Source organism: Panthera uncia, chromosome A2, assembly GCF_023721935.1.
Source record: "Panthera uncia isolate 11264 chromosome A2, Puncia_PCG_1.0, whole genome shotgun sequence".
NCBI lineage: Eukaryota > Metazoa > Chordata > Mammalia > Carnivora > Felidae > Panthera > Panthera uncia.
In genome coordinates this window covers 31925363-31943211 of record NC_064816.1, presented here as the reverse complement: position 1 = coordinate 31943211, position 17849 = coordinate 31925363, and the positions used below count along the sequence as shown (strand labels likewise).

Here is a 17849-nt window from a genome sequence, read left to right as displayed (position 1 = left end):
TAAGATGGAAAGCCTAGTATACTTTTGGACCAGGTGATTGTAATCATGGGGCACATGATAATGTGCATGGAAGCTGATCTGAAATTCTTCTTGAAACTTTAATTATTCTTTTTGATCTAGGTGTACAAGTGATCAACTCCCAAGATATGTGATAAACATTCCTTGGCTTTTTGCTTTGGAAAACATGATGTGGATTTCCATGGATATAAGGCCATTTTTATACTTTCATTTTGGACTTGACAAAGACTTCTATGGTATCTGGAAAAATTAATGCATCTGGGAGGGTTTGTTTTAATTTGCATTCCTAATCCATTTTTAACTTTAATCCCCCTTTTCAAGTCTAATTCAAAATGTAAGCATGTTAGCTGAAGTCTATTAGAAATCGTATTAAAAATCTCTATGGGGTCTTTGGTGTATGTATGCTGAATTAACATTGATGCCAAGGTCCTTGCTATAAATTAATTTTCCAGCACAAAAAATGAGGACAGCTTGTAATTGTTCCTTCTGTTTCCAGCCCTCTTCATGTTATTCCTCTAGTATTGTTGTCTGTAAGGGGTTTTTAACCCAGTCCTGTCAAAAGGGATTGTAGTTTGGACGTGGGTGCTATTTCCACTATCCATTGGCGCTCCTGAAAGGATCTTGTTTTTTCCTGAGGTTGACATTCGTCTGTGTTGCTGTGATCTGTTTTCTTTTTTTTTTTTTTAAGATTTTTTTTTTAATGTTTTATTTATCTTTAAGACAGAGAGAGACAGAGCATGAGTGGGGATGGGGCAGAGAGAGAGGGAGACATAGAATCAGAAGTAGGCTCCAGGCTCCGAGCCGTCAGCACAGAGCCCGATGCGGGGCTCGAACCCACAAACCGTGAGATCGTGACCTGAGCTGAAGTCGGACGCTCAACCGACTGAGCCACCCAGGCGCCCGTCTGTGATCTGTTTTCATTTCATGGTAAGCCTGATTTCTTCAGATGACTGACCATAAAGGTACATGTTACCAGTAGGAATTAGAGAGAGAAAAATGGGACTCCCTAATTATGGACTTCCTACCTCTCATGGCTATTTTTGTGGAGCTGGATCCCCTTGGTGTGGATTTCACACAGTCAGTATACTTTCTGTTTCTTACCTCAAGCATTTATTCTTAAGTATTCTACAGAGAGAAAGAACTATTTATGGCGACACCTTGAGTTAACTATTTGGATTTAGGCTAAAAGTTAATTTAAGGAGCAAATATTTGTGTTTTCTGAAAACAGCATGCCTTTACAGTGTGGTAGAATGTTGGGGAAATACTTCAGTGCTCTTCATTAATTTTCTAATGCAAGAAGAATACATGTTTATCACAGAAATCTTAGAATGAACAGACCCTCTCAAATTGCCTGCAATCCCACCAATCAAATGTAACCAGTCTTATTCTTTTGGGATATGTTATTCTAGATATATATGTGTGCGTAAAGTTAAAATTTATATTGAAGTGTATACACTTCGCTCCTAGAATTTTCACTTCCTAATAAATCATGCATGTTGCCTTGTCTTGAAAACAAAAACCCCACTTGATTTTATACTGTCACTTTAAAGGTTTGCTTAGTATTTCGTTATAGGACATTATTTATGTAACTATTTCCTTATTTGTGGTTATCTTGGGTGTTCCCAGTTTTTCACGTTTCAAACAACAACTCTGTGATGAACATCCTTATAGCTAACTCTTTGCCCACATGATTAATGATTTTCCTAGAAGTGCTTCCCAGATTTGAAATTGCTGAATCCAAGGTTTTTCTTGTTTTAAGTCACATTTAACCAAATTTTCCTCTGTTGAGAACTTCCCATCAGCTCTGGGCATGGTTGTGCTTTTACTGTTGTGACTACAGCTGCTGCTGTTATTATTATTATTATTATTTAACATTCTGGTGGTTTCAGTTTTGACCGTGACTCCGTTTTCTTTCCTACCCACTTCTGTTGCGCCTGATTTGGGCCTTTGGCCATTGCCTTTAGGGAAAAAAAAATAACACAGCTGGTAGATATGTCATCTGTCTGAGTCTTCCTCAGCTGGGCTCCTGGGTGTAACTGATCTGATCCTCTTTGAGTATCCCTTCTGAGTGTTGTAAGTGTGCAGTGGTAATGAGTCATAGTGCCTCTCCACACAGGAGGAGTGCTAAGTAAGTGTTTCCCTTGCAGACCAACCAGGCATCTCTGGGCTTCTAAGGCAGCTAGGCAATGCTGAATAATTAATTGGTGTCCAGGGAGATATTAATTGCTATGGTTGTATATTTTTTTGGGCTCAATGCCAATTACAGTTTGATTATTGAGAAATCCTTACCAAGGATAAAAATGTTTAGAAGTAAATGTATTGATGGCATAGATAGGCATTGGTTCTCAATATTAATATGGAGGGTAATTTGGCTTAATTTTGGGTGAGGCTTCACCATCTAGATGACTTTGATTTTAGCCATTAACCATGCACTTGTTGGCGCTGCAAACCGTAATTAATTTAGCTCAAGTTATTCCTTTTGATATAAAAAGCTGCAGGATAGATGGTCATTAATCACATCAAGATTCCTTGTAGGGTTTTGGAAAGAACATTTGATTACTGTGGGTAGACAGAAGAAGTGACTGCTGTGCCTTGCCTTCTGGAATGAATGATACTAATTTTTAGAATTCTGGCCTCTGACTCTGAGGTGGCAGTTTGATTCTGAACCCTCAAGATGCCATTTACACAAACCTAGACCAGCAAAATGCTTTGTGTATATCACATGGTTTTTTTCTTTTTTGTTTGTTTTGTTTTGTTTTTAAAGTAAGCTCTTTGCCCAACATGGGGCTTGAACTCATGACCCAGAGATCAAGAGTTCCGTGCTGCCCTGATTGAGTCAGCCCCCTGCCTTCCCCTTTGAAAAGTAAACTCCCCCCTTTAAAAGTAAACTCTACCCCTAACCTGGGGCTTGGGGTTTGGGGCTCGGGGCTCAAACTCATGACTCCGAGATCAAGAGTTGTGTGCTCTACCGACCGAGGCAGCCAGGCACTCCAACATGTTGTGTTCTTTAATGTCTCGGTCACAGCATTGGGTGAAGAAAAAAGGGATTGACAAAAAGGTGCTGAACTTTAAAATAAGGCATTCTGTCTATTGTACCAGCTAGGAACCCATCTGGAGCAGGTGCTGGCAATGCCCACTTATACTGGTCACGCTTATGCCTGGTATTTTACTCCACCTCCTCGTGAAATGAAGGACTCATGGATTTATTGCCAGGTTTTGTAAGATACTGCTAAGCCTCCCATGATGATACATGTATCTGAAAAAGAGCTGTCTTGATTTGTTCCAATTAATAACATTATTAAGTATCACCATTTCTGATGCGTGTTACTGTTCATTCCTATTTGGAAATGTCACAATGATGGGTGTGTGTTATTTTGACCTCATGTGAAGGTTCCATGACAACAGTAAACATTCGCATTGCAGGTTTTCATACGGCAGTAAATCTGGATGATGCAAGCAGCCTCAGCCTGCAAATAAAGATGTGTTGTGAAACGTCTCATGCCAGATGAGACACTCATAGCTGGGATTGGCACATTCAAGGCCACTGATGGTGATGACAGAACTCTCCTTTTAGACTTGACATCAGATGGAGTTTGTGGCTCACTGGGTTCTTTGTGTTGCTTGGGTATGTCTTATTTTGGCCTCATTAGATTGGTTTGTACCACTGATCCTAGGTGGTTCCTATTCTTTTCAAGGAATGTTTTGCAGAATACTCTTGTTTTTGTTTTTTTTTTTTCTTTTCCCCTCTTACACTAATGCTCAGTTTAAAAACAGAGAGCAAATGCTGGCATTCAACATCATTGGTAAGGCTGAAAATACTTTATAATATGATTTCCAGTCAAGATTGTTACCTTTTCAAAATCTGATAATTCATATTTGGATACTTTTTTGCCCTAATTTTCATGGGATGATTTACTTTTCTTTCTTTCTTTTTCAAAATGTTAATTTATTTATTTTTGGGAGAGATAGGGTGGGGAAAGGCAGAGAGAGAATCCCAAGCAGGCTCCCAGCTGTCAGCGCAGAGCCCCACTTGGGGCTCGATCTCATGAACCTTGAGATCATGAGACATCATGACCTGAGCCAAAATCAAGAGTCAGACGCTTAACTGACTGAACCACCTAGGCACCCCTCTTTATTTCTTAAAAAAAAACAAAATACACGGGGTCACTTGGCTGGCTCAGTTGGAAGAACATGCGATCTTGGTCTCAGTGTCCTAAGCTCGAATTTCATGTTGGGTGTAGAGATTACTAAAAAATAATAAACAAACAAACAAACATAAAAAAATGGGTCTCAACTTTCACCAAAGTACAGCACAGTGTCAATGGCATGCTTTACTGGTATGGTGTCATGGAAATCATACATGATTTGGAGCCACCTGGGCCTGTTTAACATCTTAGTATCATTGTTTATTAATTGACCTTGGGCATTCTCATCACCTCTGTAAATTTCCACTTTTTCACTGTTAGAAATCTTTTATTCATCTGTATTAGGGATTGTGGCAGAAATTGCAGTGTTATTCCCATTCTCCTCCCATTTCCTTAACTCCAAATGGGACCAAACTCACCTCCCTCTAGACTTCTTATGAGAAATAGTGATTTAATACTTGTGACATACTCAGTAAATGTTAGTTATCATCGTTTTCTGTTAACCTCTATAGTTGGAAATTAAGACTGTATGGAGAGATTTATGTTAGTTATATTAGGCTTTTTAAATGAATAAATGAAATAAATTTTGAAGTGTATTTCTCTAGGCAAGAAACTGGTAGGATTTTTGGATATCAAAGTGTGAATGTAATTTTCATGAAATGAATAAAACAAAAGAAAAAATTTAAGTAAATCTGTTATCTATTAACTGCCAGACATTTATTTTATATATTTTACTAATATTGTATATGTCCAGGAAACTTTGGCTTCATTTGATAGAAGGAGGCACAAATGCTCCAATATAAGACCTCAATGGGAGAAGGGTTGAAGAATGGGAGGTAGGAAGGAAGCCTTACTTTATTCATATTATGTACCAGGAGCTGCACTATAGGTGTTTACCAGTGTCTTCTACTTAGGGTACTCTAAGGCTGACATTAAGAAACGAATGGCGTGTTACTAACTCCTTCCTGTCCCTGAAATGGGTTTTGTTAGTATCCTTCTCTTTGCAGAAGGAGGAAGGAGGAACTTGGCTAAGGCAGTTTTACTTCCAGGCTGCAAGGGACTGGTCTGAGCTCACACAGTGGTGTTTGTTTCTGCCTCTGACCCTTAAGTAGCTTTGTGACCTCTCTAAGCCTTGGTTTCTTCACTTGTCAGTGGGTGGTTCCTTCTTCCTCCGGTCCTTAGGATTTCCTGGGATAACCCATTATTTCCCAAACTTGCCTGATCAAAAGAGTCACCCTAATGTATTTATTAAAATACTGGGCCCCATTCCAGAGTGACAGAATCAGAATTTCCAGGGATTCTGTGATTTTCTTTTATGGGGTGGGGGGGGAGTGGAGGTGGGGGCAAAAGGGAGAGAGAGAGAATTTTTTTTTTTTTTTTGGTCAAATTCACTAACATGCAGTGTATACAGGGTGCTCTTGTCTTTAGGAGTAGATTCCCGTCTCATTCATCACTTAAATACAACAGCCAGTGCTCATCCCAACAAGTGTCCTCCTCAATGCCCTTCACCCATTTTTCCTACTCACCACCCCCCTCCCGGCCTGAATCCCTCACCCTTATCAACCCTCAGTTTGTTCTTTGTATTTAAGTGTCTTACGGCTTGCTTCTCTCTCTCTGTATCTTATTTTTTCCTTCCCTTGCCTTATGGTGGTTATTTGTGAAGTTTCTCAAATTCCACATAATGAGTGAAATCATATGATATTTGTCTTTTTCTGATTTATTTCACTTAGCATAGTGCCTTCCAGTTGCATTCATGTCATTGTAAATGTCAGGATTTCATTCTTTTTCATTGCCAAGTAGTATCCCATTGTGTATATATACCCCATCTTCTTTATCCATTCATCCGTTGATGGACATTTGGGCTCTTTCCATAATTTGGCTATTGTTGATAGTGCTGTATAAACATTAGGGTGCATGTGCCCCTTTGAATCGGTATTCTGTATCCTTTGGGATAAATTCCTTGTAGTATAATTGCTGGGTTGCAGGGTGATTGTATTTTTAATTTTTTGAGGAACCTCCATACTATTTTCCAGGGTGGCTGCTGCACCAGTGTGCTTTCCCACCAGCAGTGCAAAAGAGATCCTCTTTCTCTTCATCCTCATCAACATCTGTTGTTGCCTGAGTAGTTAATGTTAGCCATTCTGACAGGTGTGTGGTGTTATCTCATTGTGGCTTTGATTTGTATTTCCCTGATAAGCGATGTTGAGCATGTTTTCATGTGTCTGTTGGCCATCTGGATGTCTTCTTTGGAGAAGTGTCTATTCATGTCTTTTGCCCATTTCTTCACTGGATTGTTTGTTTTTCGGGTGTTGAGTTTGGTAAGCTCTTTATAGATTTTTGATGCCTAACCGTTTATCTGATATGTCATTTGCAAATATCATGTCCCATTCCATCAGTTTCCTTTTAGTTTTGTTGATTGCTTCCTTTGTAGCGCAGAAGCTTTTTATCTTGATGAGGTCCCAATAGTTCATTTTTGCTTTTAATTCCCTTGCCTTCGGAGACGTGTTGAGTAAGAAGTTGCTGCATTCGAGGTCAAAGAGGTAGCTGCTTGTGTTCTCCTGTAGGATTTTGATGGTTTCCTGTGTAACATTTAGGTCTTTCATCCATTTTGAGTTTATTTTTGTCTATGGTATAAGAAAGGTCCAGTTTCATTCTTATGCATGTTGCCATCCAGTTCTCCCAGCACCATATGCTAAAGAGACTGTCTTTTTTCCGTTGGATACTCTTTCCTACTTTGTTGAGAGACAGAGAGTTTTAAGCAGGCTCAACGCTCAGTGCTGACCCCGATGCAGGGCCCGATCCCGTGACCCTGGGGTCATGATCCGAGCCAAAATGAAGACTTGGACGCTCAACAAACTGAGCCACCCAGTTGCCCCAGGGGATCCTGTGATTATTAAGTACCCCAGGTATGTCTTATGATTATTCTTCCTGGGAGACAACAAGAAAAGAGACATGTAAACCCCATTAGTTAAGACTTATAAAAAAAGTTAGCTGGTATAGTCATTATATTTATTGTAATGTTTTAGGTATGTTCTTTTAAGTTATGTTCTGTAAATGATGTCTGTAGTCCTTGACCACCTCTTGAAAAAGAAACTAGAGAATGTGTACAAATGTTGATAAACCAGTGAACTAAAATCTCTTACTGCTATTATTTTATTCTTGTTATTTTTCATTAAAAAGGTATGCTTTTTCCTTGCTTTTCTGGAGTATGGGCTGTAATAACCAAGTTAATGAGTTTCTTCTCAACTACCCAAGCCTTTTGAGGTTTGAGAGCACCATGGATCGAGACTTTTTTTCCTGTAAGATAATTAAAGAAAAATAGCTTTGTAGTTAGGGTCACTGAATCCGGAGGGAGTTTACCCACTGGCTGCCCATCTGGCTGTGGCTGCAAATCTTCCTGTTATATGTTACATGATAATTAGATTGAGAATAATATGTTAGTGACTCTAATTAAAGACAGTGTTTTTTATATAATGAGTAACTATAATGAGTTTTCTATATAAAGAGTCTGTTTAGAATAGTGTGTGTGTGTGTATCTTGTTGTCTGTCATAATCTTGTTATAACTGGTTACTGGTTACAAATTCAAACTGGAACAACATGGGTTTATATCAAAGTCTCAGCCTCCTAGGACTGTGCACATGGTTGCTGAATACTTTGAAGTCTGATTGCCTTTGTCATCATTGGTTATGTTGTTCGTTGTGCGTCATGTCTTCTGCTACATACTGGGAAAAAGTAACTCTGATGTTAAATATATTGTATATACACGTATATGTCTGTAGGAAGCAATGAGTACTTCCTGTCTCTTTACTTAACATTTTAATTTACTGGTTTTCAATGCTCTGGTGGTCTCGGCTTGTCTTATGTTTATTTTACTTCATCTTTATATCGTTTTAAAATTTGTTTTAATGATGCTATTGATTGTACTTCCCTAAGGCCTAGTTCAGTGCTTGGCTGATGCTGGATGCTAGGGCCTGTCATATTGCCAGGCTTAGAGCAGGAACTCAATAAATTATTTTTTGTCATGAAAATTGTTTGCCTTACTTTTTAAAGAACAAATCACTGTTTAAAAAATTTAAATGCCGGGGTGCCTGGCTGGCTCAGTCAACTAGGGTTTGGTTTGGAAATAGTGTTAAGGTTGGAATGTTCCAGCAAGTGCTTTGGTCTTTTGGGAAGTTGGTTCTCAAATATTGGTCCCTGGATCTGTGTTGGGTCTTATTCAGATGTCATTTTGTTGAAGTCGAGAGGCACAGGCTGTACTTCTGGTATGGGAGTGTGTGTGTGTGTGTGTGTGTGTGTGTGTGTGTATGTGTCCATGTTTGTGTGTATCAGAGGGCATATAGTGAGTTTTAAATGTCATTGGGAGCTGGGGACTGACCTAACATTGCCAACATTGCCAACTTTTATTTTTTTATTTTTCCATGAACAGCACGAGATGGGTATTGGGATTATAACCTGTTGAAGACTAGAAAACTGTGTAAGGAACACTGCAGTGAACATCCATATACACCTATGAACATCCTCGTACATACCCCTCGTGGACATACATCCTGCTCGTGCCTGTGGCGTCAGGTCAGCTGGTACCTCCTCTAGGAAGCCTTACCCGGCACCTTGTTCCACATCCTCCTGCATCCCCTCCCCCCAGGTTAGGGGCCTGTTTTGTGCTTCATTATGCACTACTCATACCTTTATTAAAGTGTCTCTGCTTCCTCTTCTCCCACCCCCCTGGCCTAAGCCCATGAGCCCTATCAGAGTAGACATGGCTTCCCTCATACTTAATCCCATATGACACATCATAGATGGATGGATTTAAGGAATGTTAACTAAAAGCTAATCTCCACCTCTGACTTTGCCTTCTTTTCCTTCACTTACATATTTCGGAATCTATTCATCACATGGGTGTTTTCATCTTGAGGTTACCATTTTTCTGGTTCTTCTTTTTCTCAGCTTGTTGTTTGACATTCAGGGAGGTATTTCTCATACTGTTCCACTGAGTTAAGAAATGCAAATGGGATGGTTTGAATTATTCAGAATGGTATTGTTTTATTGACAGTGTTTCACTAGGAAAAGTGGGTAATAAAAGATTCTTTCATGCCAATGTGAGTTTATTAACTCTTCACACATTTTTGTTCTTTCTTCTCATAAAGTTTTATTGCAAGTTAGACATTAATCAGTCTGTTTTGTAGGATGATTCAGAAGTTTTTGTAGTCAGTAAAAAATAATATGTCTTATTTTTCTTATTATAAAAGTGATCCAAGCTGATTGACAAAACTATAGTTATCTCATATGTTACTACCCGGTAAGGATCAGTGTGAACACATTGTTTCAGCATTTAAGAAAGCATACTCTTTATTATTATCCTATCAAGATGTTCCTCAGAAGAATTCCGTTGGTAAACAGTTTCTGAAAAAAGCTGCATGTGTTCTAGATAGCCTAAATACACATTAGCTAGCATCTGACCTGGGAACTTGAAGTCCTGTCTCTTTTGTCCACTTTAGCCTTTATTAAAGTGCCAGGGAACCTAGTACTCCCTGGAGTTGACTTTGAGAAACGCTGGTGTGGCAGTCTGTTTCTTTTCAGTGTGTTTTAAACCATATGTAACGAGTACCCATAAACATACTGTTACTTACTTTTAAGCAAAAACGGGTTTATTCCTCAGGTACTGTTACCCAGCTTGCTTTTTTTTATTTTGTAATTCATCACCTCCTTTCTTGTCAATATACAATCTCCTACAATATAGTTTTTCATAGTGATGTAGGACTTTATTCTCTGGATTATTTCGTATGTTACTCAAACTGCCCTCCATTGTTGAAAATACAGGTTTTCAAAAATGTGTGTGGACGACTCTGTGGCACAAATCTTTATTGTTTTCTTATTTCCAGCAATTGTAGTTGTCCCCTTATTTTACATGGATGCTAGCATGGATAGCTTGTTCCTCTTTCATCCCTAAAGATAGATTTCTCAGTTTCATATTTTAAATCCTAACTCACTGGTAATTTTGTTACTGATACTTGGCTCACCCCTTTGTTAGATTATTCATAACAGTGTTGCAGTTCAAGCCTGACTTTTTTGGGCATTCAGTGTTCCGTTTAGCCGTTTCTGACTTTGTTTGGTATGCACGCAAGGATTGTAAATTCAGTATAATTAAAAAATATATTTTTTTAATGTGTCTTTATTTCTGAGAGAGAGAGACAGAGCGCAGGCTGGGGAGGAGCAGAGAGAAGGGGAGACAGAGAATCCGAAGCCGGCTCCAGGCTCTGCGCTGTGAGCAGAGTGTCCTATGTGGGGCTCGAACTCATGAACTGCGAGATTGTGACCTGAGCCGAAGTTGGATGCTTGACCGACTGAGCCACCCAGGCGCCCCAAGGGACTATGAGTTCATTTTAATACTACCTTCATATGCAAGATGAAATTCAGACAAATGGTATTCCAGTATTTGCTGTGGAGTGACTTTTGTGTACTACATACCTTTGTTGTATGGGAGATAGCGTTTGCCTATTCCGTCAATTCCGGGGCAAGCATTAACAAAATGGAGAGTCCGTCGGTGGTTTTTCTTGGCCTGTGGTGCAACCCTCTGTATCACGTGTGTTTGAAAGTTGTTTGGCATAAGTTTAGAATTTGTTGAAAGTCACTAGTGGTGTGCAAAAGTAGTTATCACGACAGCTTGTTGGGTAGCTGAATAGCCAAGGAGACAGAGAATTATGACCCTGGACTGAAAGTATTGAGTATATTGCCAAGGCCAGAAGTGGAGGGTCTGTGCTGATCCAAACCCCCAGCCCCAACTGGACCTCTAAAAACACTAGCAACGAAGAGAGTTTTTGCCTTTTTGAATGGATGGGTCTTTTTCTTCTCCTTTCACACGTTTTCTGATAGGTATTAGATGATTGTTGTCATTGCTTAGTTAATTCTGCCATCTTACTCTGACCTAGTGCTAATTTAATCGCTGCCTCCTTCTATCAGGACTTGTATTATCTAGGTCAGTTGATAAGGGTGGTGGTTCCCAGTCTTTTAGAGTCTGTATTTCAAAAAAACTTGAGACACTCAGTATTAGCTAATACTACCTGTATTTTCCTGATCTGTTAGTTTTGGAAAACTACTATGAATCTAGTAATGCCTTTTCTATGTTACATATGAGTCTGTGTATGTAAATGTGTATATCTATATATAATACTTACATTTTAATTACACTATTTATTTAGTATACGAATAATTCTTGGTGTGCAAATAGAATGTCACACCCCTTGGAATAACTCTTTTCTATCAGATTTGGTGACCCACAGTTTATGGAAGCGTTGGATTAGCATATCTCAAGCACTTTGGACAATCTTGATGCTTTCATGTTTCTTTTAGAATGGGGTGATTAAAGGCTTTTAGTTCTTTATAACTAGTATTTAATTTTTGAGGTTTTTAAATCATCAAGAATATTATTTTAGCATTTTAAACTTTATTATCTGCATGTGTGTGTATGGGTTGAAGACTGTTGTGAATCAGTTTTCTGGTTTGTGGGTTCTAAAACTGATTTTGTTGATTTTAGACAGTTCGTTTTCCCATTGCTACTTGAAAAACTTTATTTTCTTAACTTCTGTTCGTGGTAACTTACAGTATACATCCCATTTTTTTTCTTCTCAACTTAGCCATGTAGGGGTTCATTTGGACCTTTAGGGTGATGGTGGGTCTGTTGAATACTTTCATTGCCTGCCTTAGACATTTGCTTAGTTCCCGCTGTTTGCTCAACACTTCCCTTGGTTCGAGCTCTGGAGATGAAGAACACTGTTTTTCCTTTCTTCCCCCTCTATTTGAATACCTGGGGCTTTTGTAAAACTGTGGAGATGGCTTCTAGATGCTTAATATAGCTCCTTAGACTGTAAGTCCCTTAAAGATTAGGAGCACTTTTTCCTAAGAAAACTGAAAGTTGACTCTCACATACAGTCAGGTGGCTGTCCTTTTACCTTGAGCCTGGGTAGTGGGACTTGTTTTCACAGTAATGAGAATGTGACTTCTCTAATTAACTGGGCACCTTTTATAAAAATTGGGTGTTGCTGATCTTAACAAGTGCTAGTCTGATGGCATGTTCTTCAAAAGATACAATATGTTATATTGAACTACTGGTGGCCTGAATGGTATAGTCAGTTTTTGGTACTGTATTATACAGGCTCTAATAATACATGCTAATGTTCAGTGTATGTGATGTTAATGTGCGATGTGCATTATCTTGTATTCAGTGTAGTGTAGCTATGCTTTTCTTAGGTAGGAGTAGGTACTTGGCAGTGAATAATGTATCATTGCCTGAGTTTCGTAACAGGCTACCCACCACCACGTCCTTTGGAGGTCTCGATAGCCTTCAGACATTAGATTGAAGCTCAAGAATGAACTCACTTAACATCCAGTTGGAAAGTGTTGTGTCTTCGATGCCAGTGGTAGCCCGTGGTTAGGAGTTTTTAAATATCTTAACCAGACATAGAATGTTTATTTTTCTATCTTTTAAATTTTTCTTAAATTTTCTTTTTTTTTCTGTTTACTCTTTCTCGGAGAAATTGTGTGATCCTTTAAAGGCAAGGAAGTTAAAGAAATAGATTTAAGTTTCATGGTGTGCTGTAGTTTTTTACATGTAGGAGAAGTTAAAAGTTTATGCATTTATTTCATTGAATTCAGAAGGCTGTGGTTTTATTTGTAGATGGTGATTTCATTGCCTCCCCCTGGCCCTGCCTCTGCCTTTTTTTTTCTGATGTAACCTACAGAGTTCTAATATATGCTTTATTTTTATAATTTTTTATGTTATTAAAGTAATACATGGTTTTTTTTTTTGCAAAACCTCTTAATAAATCATAGGTATATAAAGAAGAAAACTGCATTTTATCTGTTATCTTCCTCTGTCCTTAACCTAAGATTCTGATTCTCCAGAGATAACCAATTGGACATGTTTTTTTTTCCATTTTTTCTACATAAATAAAATATGCATATGATCTTTGGAGGTTTTTGTTGTTGTTGTTGTTAGTCTAGATGGCAGATATGCTTATTTTATTCTTGTCTGAAAATCTTTCATCCAACTTAGACTGTACTTAATCAATATTTTGTCGTAATTACACCTAGTATTTTATGTGTTTACACAGAAGCCTTTGACATTAACTAGTTACTCTGTTCTCTCAAATGATTAAGAAGTGACAAGTGGCATATTTCCCATTCTGAAATGTTTTTGGAGGAAGGGATGCAGAAGATCAGGTTGGAAACATTAAATAGCTGACTGGTTCCACTGTGTTCGAGTTTTCTGTGTATCATCCAAAATATAATTGGATGCCACCAAATCACAGTGGCATCACTATCATACAAGTTCATTTCTGTCTTATATAGCGATCCGGCCCTAGAATAGTCCAGGGCTAATGTGGTTCTGTGGGAATAGGAACTTGGGTTCCACCCTATTTATTGCTTGGCCATTATGCTATTTTTCTTGGCATTCCTGTTAGTGGGGAAGGGACGAGGGAAGGGCAGGTCTCTTCACACACACGTCTTGGAAATTACACACTTCACTTCTGCTCACATCTCATTCGCCAGACCTTGTTCATATGGCCATAACCAGATGCAGTGCTTTAATCAGGGCCACCAGATGCTCAGTTGAGAATTTGGAGCTAGGGGAGAATGTATTTTAGAAGGCACTTGAGGCTTTGCTGAAGAGTATGACTATCATTTTGCTTAAAAGGAAGCTTGAGACATAAACGCTTGTTTGAGATGAAGTGAAAATCCCATTGATGTACCAAATTCAAGTTGGAATAGTTTTCTATTTAAATATTTTCCTTGTTTTTATTGATTTATGTAGTTTGGCAAAAAAACCCACAAAAAACGTGACGTGATTTCGCTAATAATGGGATCTTTGCATATGAATATTAGCTGCAGAATAGGGGTGAAGCAAGATTTTCTTAGGTAATGGAACTTCATAATATAGGGATATTTGGAGTATAATAGTTCATTTCTCAGTCTAATGAAAGGTGGGCCCATTACAGTTCTAACCTTTATGTAAGTATACCACATTATCCTTATTATTTTTGCATTAATTTATAGTTAGAAAATCTAAACAAACTATATTACCATACATTTGATTTTTAAATAGTATTATATATGAATGCACATATATATTCATTTAAAATCATGCACACATCTACATTTACCACCTGTAGTTGTGTGAACGTTTGTCCCATAGATTTAAACTATTTCATACCTGAATTTGCTTCCCACATGATCTGTATTTGTTACAGAATGATGTTTCCAATACCTGTGAAATACATAAGTTAATAAGATCTGTTGTTGAATATTTAGGTTGTGTCTGAACTTCTGCTTTTACAAAGAATACTATAATAAGTATCTTTGTGTGTATATAACATTACCTCTTTGACTATTTCCTGAGACAGTACTGTTGCATGCAGAATTGCTTGGCGAAGGGATTCATACTTTTTTAAGGTTTTTGTTACACTGCATGTTAATACAAATTTCCTTATATTCTGCCCCCCAATGGAGTTTTATCTTTTACTTAAGTATTTGTTAATTGAATAGCAAGATTACTTGCTTGATAGTTCAGTATTTCATCAGTCAGGAGATTGATTCAAATGGTCTTCAGTTTTTCTGTTTTTAGATTTTATCCCTTGGGGCGCCTGGGTGGCTCAGTCTGAGTGTCCGACTCTTTGATTTTGGCTCAGGTCATGATCCCAGGGTCATAGGATTGAGCCCCATGTTGGGCTCCACACTGTGCATGGAGCCTGCTTAAGATTCTTTATCTCCGTCTCCCACTTTCCCCCGCGGGAATGCTCGCTTGGTCTCTCTCTAAAATAAACAAGATCTATAGTAAAAAAATTTTTTATCCCAAACTTTGGAGCTATGTCCTTTCGTATTTGAAGGAAGTACTTTTTACTGTTCACCCATTTTGTGTGTTACTATGTGGTAGTATAGACAGATTCTCTCTTTATTCTTCCACTCCAAGTGGTACAACTTACTTGTTCATATTGGTAATGAGTTTGCACTTACATACCTCATAGTCTATGTTCTTTCATTAGCTCCCTGTTATATCTAGGGATAGGCAGCAGATGGCCCGGGGGTGGGGAGAGGTGGATGGTGGGCTTTACTTGGGCATGTATTCCTTTCTCTCATATTGTGACTTCAGGGTGTTAGTTGACCATCACCTTTAGATCCCTTTAATTTTTTTTTTAAAGTTTATTTATTTTTGAGAGAGAAAGAGAGAGCACGAGCAGGGGAGGGGCAGAGAGAAGGAGACACAGAATCTGAAGCAGGCTCCAGGCTCTGAGCTGTCAGCACAGAGGCTGATGCGGGGCTTGAACCCACGGACCGTGAGATTATGACCTGAGCCAAAGTTGGATGCTTAATCAACTGAGCCACCCAGGCTCCCCTAGATCGCTTTAATGTAATGTTTGGTTGGTGTCTTTTCTTTGTTTATCCTCCTGTTTTCATTCTTGTTCTTTTCCATATCTTTTCTACTAGAATCTCTCCCTATCCCTCTCCCCTTCTCTCTCTCCCCCCCTTTCTCTCTCTTTTCTCTCACTCTTTTCCAGATTAGGAAACAATTCTGAAAGAATTCTTTTCTTCTTTCTTTCCGCAGACTGGGGAATTAAGACTGAAAAGCTTATTTCTTCCTGCTGAACGGGAAATGTACTGGCCCCACTGGTTTATTTGGGGAGTCACATTTTACCAGATGCCCGTGGGCAATTCATGTATACACACAACCCAACATAAACCTTTGTTATTGTTGTGGGCGTCCTTTCCGCTTCTGTCTGAGGGTGCGAGACAGGGAGAGGGTTAGAAGAGTCCTGGAATGTATCATTTGTCTCACAACTGGATATTCCGGTGCTAGTGGTTAAAGCAACAACTCTCAAAGAAGATCTTTTGAAAAGTGTGAATACTAGTAGTTCAGTAATTGACACACTCTGCTTAAATGGGGTGGTCTTTCAGCAATAGAATCTTAGAGCAAATTGCCAGCTTCCGTGGAATTCCAAATTTTAGTCTTTGTTATAATTGTTGCCAAGAATTACTTGTCTGGCAAGTGTTAAGTTCTTCCTTGCTATGACCCAACCCGCTGGTAAAAGAGATACTCTGCATTCTTGAAGGCCCTGTTTCACAATTCCTGGATTTTACCTCTTTTAGGCGGGAGGTTGCTAGTACATCTTCTGCAGGAGTAGGTTTTTGGAAACACCATCTACTACTTGTTTAGGCAACACAAAATCCAAGTACAATAAAGATGATGTCATGAAATACTTGAAATCTTTTTTTTTTTTTTTTAATGGCTTTTGTGGACTTTTGGGCTCATTAAAAAAAAAACAGTTTTATTTGTTTAAGTAATCTCTACACCCCATGGGGGGCTCGAACTCACGACCCTGAGATCAGGAGTCCTTGGCTCTTCAGAATGAGCCAGCCAGCCGTCTAATCAGCTCATTTTTAATAGCTGCGTTTTAACCATGCTCTTCTCATGAGTCCACTTCTAGACCTGGACTTTAACCTTTTTAGTGGAGCTCGAGCCACTAGATGCCTGGGTGCCGGAGGCCAGCTCCAGCAGGTCCAGGGGTTCCCGAAGGATGAACGGCGTCGGCGAAAAAGTGAAAATAAAACAAAACAAAAATAAAAATGGACACAGACAACAGCAGTGTGTTGAACTGGCCGATTTGTTGTAGCAAGCGTGGCATTATATTTGCTAGTGATTTCCTTGTAACATACGTCATCTGTGTTTTTCCAACATTGCCCACTTCTAAAATTGTTCCTTTGTACCATCACTCAATAAGGAATAACATGATTGTTTTCTCATAACATTCCCTCCTGCCCTTTGCTTATTGATGAATTTCTTTTATTGTTTTTATTATGTATCTATGTTTATCTATAATTTATAAAGTATTTGCTTTGTTGTTTTCACGAAAGGTCATTTATCTCTCAACACCTCAAGTGGAACAGTTACAGGGACACGACCTCTTAGTTGTTTCCCTGAACCATTCGTGGTTTTGAAGAACAAAAGTGTTCGCCTGGGTCCGAGGTGCCAGGAAGGGGGCCAAGAGGGCCTTAGAAACCCACGCCTTATACATTCTCAGAGAGACAATGCACCTAGGAACCAATGAACCATTCTGTACTTTAACTGACTAGGTTCAATCATCATCTGGAATGCCTCCGGGGGGCCAGGTGGGCCTAGGGGTCAGAGTGACCTGTGTCCACATATACACTCCTTAGTTACCGGAGTGGGGCTTTCGGATCCATATGTCTCTCCTTCGTTGGCCGCCTTTGCTGGCAAATGCATGAGGCTATCCTTCCTGCAAGTAGACGAGTCTCCTTGGGGAATGGCAAGGGCTAAACGTAAGGCCGCACAATTTCTTGCGGAACCTTATTTCCTTCCCTAATGGTTCCTTTCCTAGGGGGCCTGCTCAGGGCAATTCCCCAACAGACAATACCCCAGGTACTTTTAAGGCCAAATTACCTAAAAGCGGGAGTCCAAGAAGCTTCACTGTCGGGTGGCCGCCTTACGGTCACCAATCCGTCCACAGCCCAGGCTTTGCCACTCAGGCTGGGTAGCTTGGCTTCCAGCAACTGGGATGTCAAATTGGGAAGAGAAACAGTTCTGTAATTTGCTATTGTGGACAAGCAGATTGCTTGTGAGATGCACTTGTATCTTATCTGCCTGGAGTGGCTCAGTGCACATTTTTCTTTTCTTG

At 39.2% G+C, this 17849-nt stretch overlaps 1 protein-coding gene and 1 long non-coding RNA gene across 7 annotated transcripts in view; both read left to right on the top strand.

The window, feature by feature from the left end:
- Positions 1-17849, top strand: part of MAGI1 (membrane associated guanylate kinase, WW and PDZ domain containing 1) — a 633332-nt gene that overhangs the window by 123046 nt on the left and 492437 nt on the right. The gene's annotated exons all lie outside the window — the stretch shown is intronic.
- LOC125930704 (uncharacterized) lies at positions 1120-15909 on the top strand. The gene is made up of 2 exons (XR_007460225.1): positions 1120-3643; positions 15761-15909. It is a non-coding gene; the product is annotated as an uncharacterized LOC125930704 (long non-coding RNA).